Below are 8789 nucleotides of genomic sequence, written 5' to 3' on the forward strand. Positions count from 1 at the left end.
CACACAAAGCTAAAGGCTGTCAATTCAACTAAATACCTGGGGATAATAACTACGAACAAATGAACCTTGTAACCTCCGAGGGTAGAGAGGATAGCGCGACTGCAGGGACTATCTCGCGCATGCCTCCTGCGGACATGTCCAGAAGAACACACACCATATCCATGTAAGTATGTAGTTCTGGCAACACCGGCCATGACCTCCTCCTGTGCGGATGCACACACATTCCCCGAACTCTTATGGAACTTGGTAAGAATGTCTTCCACGAGTAATGAGTATGTTGGCGTGGGGCACTAGGAATGTGGTGTGTGGACATACAAGGTGAGAAAGTGGGTCTCGCGGGAGACGTGCGCGAGATAGTTCCTGCAGTTGCGCTATCCTCTGTGCCCTCGGTGGCTCAGATGGATAGAGCGCCTGCCATGTAAGCAGGAGATACCGGGTTCGAGTCCCGGTCGGGGCACACATTTTCACCTGTCCCCGCTTCTATATGTCAACTCCCGTTAGCAGCTGAAGGTATTAATGTAATTCTAATTTTGTTCTAGATAGCTGCAGGTCTTCAATGGTGTCTGTTCTTTTGGACATAACAGAAAGAACAGACACAATATCCATATAAGTTAATTGTTCCTGCTAGTACATTTTGTAGGGCGCAGTGAGTACTGACAGACTTGTACCTCTGCGGAATCATTTTGATTGACCCTTTTGACTGCAAGATAGAAGTGATACCCAACCGAGGAGCATTCTGCGTCCGCATTTGCGCCATACTACCGAGATCAATGACGACAGCAGGGTGTGAGGTAAACACGCGTGTTTGTCTTCGGCAGCTGTCTGTCTCACTCTCTTTCCACCCTTCTGCCTCTGTCTGAGAGGATAGAGGGGCAGCAATGCTAACCGCGCTTCCCGGCATAGCGTGGGGCGTGATGGCCCGCAGAGGGAGGGGGAGCTCTGTTGGGGTTTAAATTCTTAATGGAAGCAGCGCTCGCGCCCCGCCTCATGTTTGCCTAATGCGGCTCAAAAACAGGCCAGCGACCCAGGAATTTTGCATAATTATTAATATTAAAGGGGTGGCTGAGCGGTAATTACCCATTCCACCTCATCCCATCCCCGTCTCGCGACCGTCGGCTCTAGCTTCCCATGTAGAGCTACGTGCGCTCGCGGCTGCCCGCTGGATTATACACTACAGCTCTGCTGCGCTGTGCTCGCGTTACCTTGCTACTGATGGCGCCGGCACACACCTCTTACTGTGTGTCTGCCAGCTGACTGGATTGTGCTCGAGGGCGCTTAATGCAAGGAGCGGCAGAGTATCACGTAACTCCCACGGCTCTGCGCTGCTGTCGCACCTTCCCATCTACCAGGTTCATTTATATCATTAGGCCAGACTAGCGGCCGCCAAGGGCGGCAAAACTGTAGCAGCAGCAGAGGGCGGAAAAAATTAATTTCAAATCAGACAGCGAAGAAGTTGAGCAAATGAGGAGAAAAATGAAAAAGAGGAAAAATTAAAACATGGAATAGTTTTGAAAAGCAAACGAAAAAGTTAGTTACTAAGTCTTTACTTACTGTGACGAAACTAAACTCATTGCCTCTACCTACCTCAAGACTAAAGCAGCCGCTACTGAATACGAAACGGAAACAAACACGACCTTGAATCATCTCGTCGAGCGCTGTAGCGAGGCATTTGCGCCGGCTTCCCGAACGTTAGCAAAGTATTTATGAACTGTATCATGATCGTTCAATACACTTGGAATCAAGTAGAATTAAGTATAAAATTCAGACTATTTCACCTTATAAATTTTACATGTTACGCTTAGGGGGCAACTGAAAGAAACAAAGCTATATTTTGATTTCGTAAATGACAGGAAGTCGTTTCTGAAAGTATTTGTATGGAGTGTAACCATGTATGGAAGTGAAACCTGGACGATAAACTGTTTAGACAAGAAGAGGATAGAAGCTTTCGAAATGTGGTGCTACAGAAGAATGCTGAAGATTAGATGGGTAGATCACATAACTAATGAGGAGGTATTGAATAGAATTGGAGGAAAGAGGAGCTTGCGGCACAACTTGAGTAGAAGAAGGGATCGGTTGGTAGGACATGTTCTGAGACATCGAGGGATCACTAATTTAGTATTGGAGGGCAGCGTGGAGGATAAAAATCGTAGAGGGGGACCAAGAGATGAATACACTAAGCAGATTCAGAAGGATGTAGGCTGCAGTAGGTACAGGGAGATGAAGAAGCTTGCACAGGATAGGGTAGCATGGAGAGCTGCATCAAACCAGTCTCAGGACTGAAGACCACAAAAACAAAAACTGAAATTTCATTGTGATTCTGCACAAGAAAAAAATTTGGGGCAAAAAATCTACTGTACGGAAGAAGGAATATTCGAAGGGCAGCAACTTTGCTTGAAGAAACATTTTAATGGAAAAAAATTCTCTCTCTCTCTCTCTCTCTCTCTCTCTCTCTCTCTCAACGTATTTAAAGACCACCTTGAGCAACTCAATTGGCTTTAAGCAGTCCCCCATCCTCAATACGCTATTTTCCTATATTAAAAATGTACATCTACATGGATACTCTGCAAATCACATTTAAGTGCGTGGCAGAGGGTTCATCGAACCACCTTCACAATTCTCTATTATCCCAATCTCGTATAGCGCGCGGAAAGAATGAACACCTATATCTTTCCGTACGAGCTCTGATTTCCCTCATTTTGTCATGGTGATCGTTCCTCCCTATGTTGGTCGGTATCAACAAAATATTTTCGCATTCAGAGGAGAAAGTTGGTGATTGGAATTTCGTGAGAAGATTCCTTCGCAACGGAAAACGCCTTTCTTTTAATGATGTCCAGCCCAAATCCTGTATCATTTCTGTGACACTCTCTCCCATATTTCGCGAATATACAAAACGTGCTGCCTTTCTTTGAACTTTTTCGATGTACTCCGTCAGTCCTTTCTGGTAAGGATCCCACACCGCGCAGCAGTAGTTTAAAATAGGACGGTCAAGCGTAATGTAGGCAGTCTCCTTAGTAGATCTGTTACATTTTCTAAGTGTCCTGCCAATAAAACGCAGCCTTTGGTTAGCCTTCCCCACAACATTTTCTATGTGTTCCTTCCAATTTAAGTTGTTCCTAATTGTAATATCTGGGTATTTAGTTGAATTTACGGCTTTTAGATTAGACTGATTTATCGTGTACCCGAAGTTTGAGTTCCTTTTAGCACCCATGTGCATGACCTCACACTTCTCGTTAATTAGTGTCAACTACCAATTTCGCACCATTCCGATATTTCTTCTAAATCGTTTTGGAGTTTGTTTCGGTCTTCTGATGACTTCATTAGTCGATAAACGACAGCGTCATCTGCAAACAACCGAAGACGGCTGCTCAGATTGTCTCCCAAATCGTTTATATAGATAAGGAACAGCAAAGGGCCTATAACACTATCTTGGGGAACGCCAGAAATCATTTCTGTTTTACCTGATGACTTTCCGTCAATTACTACGAACTGTAACCTCTCTGACAGGAAATCACAAATCCAGTCACATAACAGAGACGATATTCCATAAGCACGCAGTTTCACTACGAGTCGCTTGTGTGCTACAGTGTCAAAAGCCTTCCGGAAATCTAGAAATACGGCATCGATCTGAAATCCCTTGTCAATAGTACTCAACACTTCTTGCGAATAAGGAGCTAGTTGTGTTTCACAGGAACGATGTTTTCTAAACCCATGTTGACTGTGTGTCAAAAAATGTGTGTGAAATCTTATGGGACTTAACTGCTAAGGTCATCAGTCCCTAAGCTTACACACTACTTAACCTAAATTATCCTAAGGACGAACACACACACACACACACACACACACACACACACACACACACACACACACACACACACACACACACATGCCCGAGGGAGGACTCAAACCTTCACCGGGACGAGCCACACAGTCCATGACTGCAGCGCCCCAGACCGCTCGGCTAATCCCGCGCGGCCGACTGTGTGTCAATAGACCGTTTTCTTCGAGGTAATTCATAATGTTCGAACACAATATATGTTCTAAAATCCTGCTGCATATCGACGTTAACGATATGAGCCTGTAATTTAGTAGATTACTCCTACCTTCCTTGAATACTGGTGTGACCTGTGCAACTTTCCAGTCTTTGGGTACGGATCTTTCGTCCAGCGAACGGTTGTATATGTTTGTTAAGTATGGAGCTTATGCATGCTCCGAAAAGAACCTAATTGGTATACAATCTGGACCAGAAGACTTGCTTTTATTAAGTGATTTAAGTTGCTTCACTACTCGGAGGATATTTACTTACACATTACTCATGTAGGCAGCTGTTCTCGATTCGAATTGTGGAATATTTACTTCGTCTTCTTTTGTGAAGGCATTTCAAATGGCTCAAATGGCTCTGAGCACTATGGGACTTATCTTTTGAGGTCATCAGTTCCCTCGAACTTAGAACTACTTAAACCTAACTAACCTAAGGACATCACACACATACATGCCCGAGGCAGGATTCGAACCTGCGACCGTAGCGGGCGCGCGGTTCCAGACTGTAGCGCCTAGAACTGTTCGGCCACCCCGGCCGACTGAAGGCATTTCGGAAGGCTGTGTTTAGTAACTCTGCCTTGGCAGCACTGTCTTCGGTAGTATGTAGTTCGGATTGTTGTTATTCTGATGGATTATAACATTCAAGTAGCATTTACGGTTAATACTTTCACAAAATATCTGTTATGTAATTAAAGCTTAAAAATCAGTTAACATCAAGGTGCGGTCACGTGATCGAAAACGCTCTGTTACTCGTTGATGCTCTGGTGACGTCACAGACTAGGAGTAAGACGAAGCTATACTGTGTTACTGGAGCGTTAGCCGAAGTTACGAAGTTTTTACCTACTTTTTCTGTGAACAGTTAAGCTGTTAGGTGATGGAAAACGCAGTTACTACGTTAGAGTAATAATAAAAAGGAATTTTATGAACGCTGATAGAGGAAGCCTTGCGAAAGATGATGCGTTTATGCTCCACCCGTTTAGAGCAGCGGTATGTGCAACGACGGACATTCTTCTTCTGTTCCCAGCAGCATCGTTAAACTCGCTCATGACTAAAGAATTGTAGAACTTTTGCAAATGGGTCCGTGTATTACAACTTTATTGTCGACAATCAGTCGTCTAAAGCACAATAAAGTTATCCTGGGCAAAACTTGAGCTGATTTCCTATGTAGAGGACACTGAGCAGAGACGACACATTCAGCAGGCGTTCGGTGGCGCAACGGATAGCGTTCCTGACAGTAGATAAGGTGGTCGCATGTTCGATTTCTGGTAAAGTCATATATTTTTGGAAGTTACACACAAAATACGAAAATGGCGTTAGCAAGAACTGACCGTAGCAATTGTTTCGATTTTAGCTTCACATTAGTCTTAGTATGAGAGGAGAACATCAAAGCATTTATTTTTCGAACAAGCAATTAATACACTTTTTCAGAAAGCATTGCTAGTAGTGAAGATACCACCTTACGCCGACAGTAGAACGAGGTGTAGGAGATGAGGTTAAACGGAGAGATGCGAAGCGTGTAATACATGCAGGTGACACGTACGTAAGGGCTATGATATTCCTGACTGTAAACTAACTTACGCATCTGGAACAGGTTTAGTTAATCTTTATGTAGTATGGGGAAACTGCAAAAGCTTAAACAATAAGGACCCTATATGGACAGTATGAAGATGAAAAGGTTACTAATAAAGTAAAATAGCCCGCATCTCGTGGTCGTGCGGTAGCGTTCTCGCTTCCCACGCCCGGGTTCCCGGGTTCGATTCCCGGCGGGGTCAGGGATTTTCTCTGCCTCGTGATGGCTGGGTGTTGTGTGCTGTCCTTAGGTTAGTTAGGTTTAAGTAGTTCTAAGTTCTAGGGGACTGATGACCATAGATGTTAAGTCCCATAGTGCTCAGAGCCATTTTTTTTTGAAAGTAAAATATGAGTGATCACGTTAACTAGAAAATATCTTCTTGAAAGTGACCCGAGCAAATAGACTCGGCCGTCCCACGTCACCGGCGTGCGCACAATCGAGGGAAACACATTCACTTGTTAGCGAGCGGTCTAACGCAACGGTGTCACTACGTTTTCCAAACAGAAACAACGGAGTTGGATCAAGATTGAATGTGCCGGAGGTCGTACAGCACGACAGTGTCATCAAGGTCTTCCAGAGGCGTGCGGGGAATCGGCATTGCCGTACAGAACAGTGGCACGTTGGGCAAAATCCTTCAACGAAGGCCGGCAAGCTGTGGCATGCGTGCATCGGGCAGGTCGTCCTAGCGTCTCTGAAGAAGTTGCCGCGGTAGTGGACAGTGATCGAAGCCATACGATTCGTGAGCTCGTCCACGAAACCGGATTAGCGCATACGACTGTGCTTCGCATCCTGAAGGAACGCCTGGGCATTCGAAAAATAGCATCACGATCGGTTCCGCATGACTTGACGGAAATGCAGAAATGGATGCGTTACGACCCTGCTCATACGCACTTGAAGCGCTATGAGCGCGAAGGAGAGTTTCTTACGCCGTATCGTAACATTGGATGAGACATGGGCCACATCGTAAGAGCCAAAACTGAAACGCCAGTCTAACGAATGACGTCATTATGGGTCGCCGCGAAAGTCGAAATTGCGACAGAGCCCCAGTATGGCGAAAGTTACGGTGATTTTCGTGTACGACTGTGATGGTGTTATCCTATCGCATTACGTTCCTCCACGGCAGACCGTCAGTGCACAGTCTTACTGTTCGTTTTTGGAGCATCACGTGCAACCAGCTTTGCGCAACCTACCCCTTATTTTGCACGACAATGCGTGGGCGCATACAGCGCAAGCTGTGGCTGCTCTGTTCGGTCGATGGGACTGGGAAGTACTGTACTATCCACCATACTCCCCGTACTTAAGTCATTCTGACTCTGATTTGATTCCGAAGATGAAGGAACCACTTCGTGGCATTCGCTTCAGAACTGTTGCAGAGATTCGACAGGCAGCAGACCGCTCCATTCGCACAGTCAACAGAACAGGCTCTGCTAACGGTATACTACGCCTTGCACATCGCTGGCAACGGGTTCTACACAACGCTGGTAACTACTTTGAAGGACAGAAACAGGTGCAAACATGTATCTCATTTGTATCGGCTGTGAATAAATAGTTGCAACTATTTAAGTTCCAACCCTCGTATTTCTGATCGGTCTGGTGAAGTTTTGTAATTGCGATTTGGTTTACAGGACTGTCGAGTTGTTTTACAAATCAAATAAAACGTTCTTTCGGATTAGACTCGAACCAGCGATCTATGGACTTCATCTTACAAAATTCCACGGTCTACCGCTGTAACAATTGAACTACCGAAACAAAATTAAAAACAATCTTCCGGCTGGATTTCTCTGCACTAGGATCGCTAGTCGCATTGCAACTGTCAGATAATAACAGTCTGGACAGCAGTGAGTGTCGTGATTCTGTTAGACTGTGCTGCTACCGCCATGCAGCAGCGCTGTTGAGTCCCTGCTGGAGTAGTGGTTATTCTTTGTGCTTTACTGTCCCTGTTATTACTACAAGTCTATAAAACAAAAATCGCGCTGGCCTAATGTTAGCCGCTCTATCAAAAGGGCACGTAAAGGTGAACTTCAAAGATAATTTTGTTTATAAAGGGAAACAAATAGACTCTTTCTGTTGACATTAGGTTTCGCATGAAAGAACTAAGAGCATTATTTTTTTTTAGTTGGCCCAGACACGTTTCAAAAACGAAATTGCAAATATCTGCCGAAATGCCAGAGAAATAGCGCCCGACGGCCCTTACGATGGTGAGCAAATGAAAACAAGACGGATGGAAAAAAGATGCGTAAAACTTTTATTATTTTAAACGTAATCGTCATAATTGTCAGTGCATTAATGAAAAGAAAATGTTTGTGGAAGCGCGATTGTACCCAGATTTGCTACTCTTCGTGCGAAGCAAATCGACAGCCACGAATGTCTTTCCTCAGGGCTCCAAAAATACGTAAATCGCTTGGGGAGAGATCGGGACTGAAAGGTCGATGTGTAAGGGCTTCCCACTGAAACTTCAGCAGCATTGTCAAAACAACCCTAGTAACATGTAGGGGCGGGCATTATCCTGCATCAGAATGGTGCCGCCCGTCAACATTCCTGGGCGTTTGGAGTTGATGGCACCCTTTAATTTTTGCAAAGTGTCAAAGTGCATTAATTGTGGAGCCGTGTTCCAGAAGTATGTGAGCAGTGATTCCTTGCAGTCAACGACAACGGTCATAATGACTTCTGTTTCGACTACGTTGCAGACGGTGGGAAGCCCTTTCATATCCACCACACAGTTCCGATCTTTCCGCATCTGTTTTCCGTTGTTTTGGAGCCCAGAAGAAAGACTTGCTTCGGATGAAGAGGTGTGTGCCTGGGTACAATCATGTTTCTGTAGGCAATCGCAAACATTTTTCCATGAAGGACTTTACCATTTGGCCCACAGTGAGATAAATCTGCTGACAGTTACGTCGTTTTCTCTCTCTTTTTTTTTTTTTTTTAAATTATAAACAGTTTACTTTTTTCATCGTTTTCATATGACTGCCCCCTTACGTACAGGGGGACACTTATTGAACAATACGAAAAAAAAACGTAAATTAGTTACAAACTACAGCGTGCATACACTTTATTAAACATACAAACGTCACTACAGAATATTCGGATTTAGGTTTTTACATATTCGATATGTCTGCCATCCTTGGCCATGATGTGGCGCAGACGAATAGCAAAAGACTGCATGACGTGCTAAAGTATCGGA

The 8789-nt window shown here is 44.7% G+C and overlaps 1 non-coding gene across 1 annotated transcript; it reads left to right on the forward strand.

The window, feature by feature from the left end:
- Positions 1-382: 382 nt before the first annotated feature.
- On the forward strand, positions 383-457 carry Trnat-ugu (transfer RNA threonine (anticodon UGU)). Its single transcript has one exon. It is a non-coding gene; the product is annotated as a tRNA-Thr (tRNA).
- Positions 458-8789: the final 8332 nt, after the last annotated feature.

This window comes from Schistocerca serialis, chromosome 1 (assembly GCF_023864345.2).
Source record: "Schistocerca serialis cubense isolate TAMUIC-IGC-003099 chromosome 1, iqSchSeri2.2, whole genome shotgun sequence".
In the NCBI taxonomy this organism is placed as follows: domain Eukaryota; kingdom Metazoa; phylum Arthropoda; class Insecta; order Orthoptera; family Acrididae; genus Schistocerca; species Schistocerca serialis.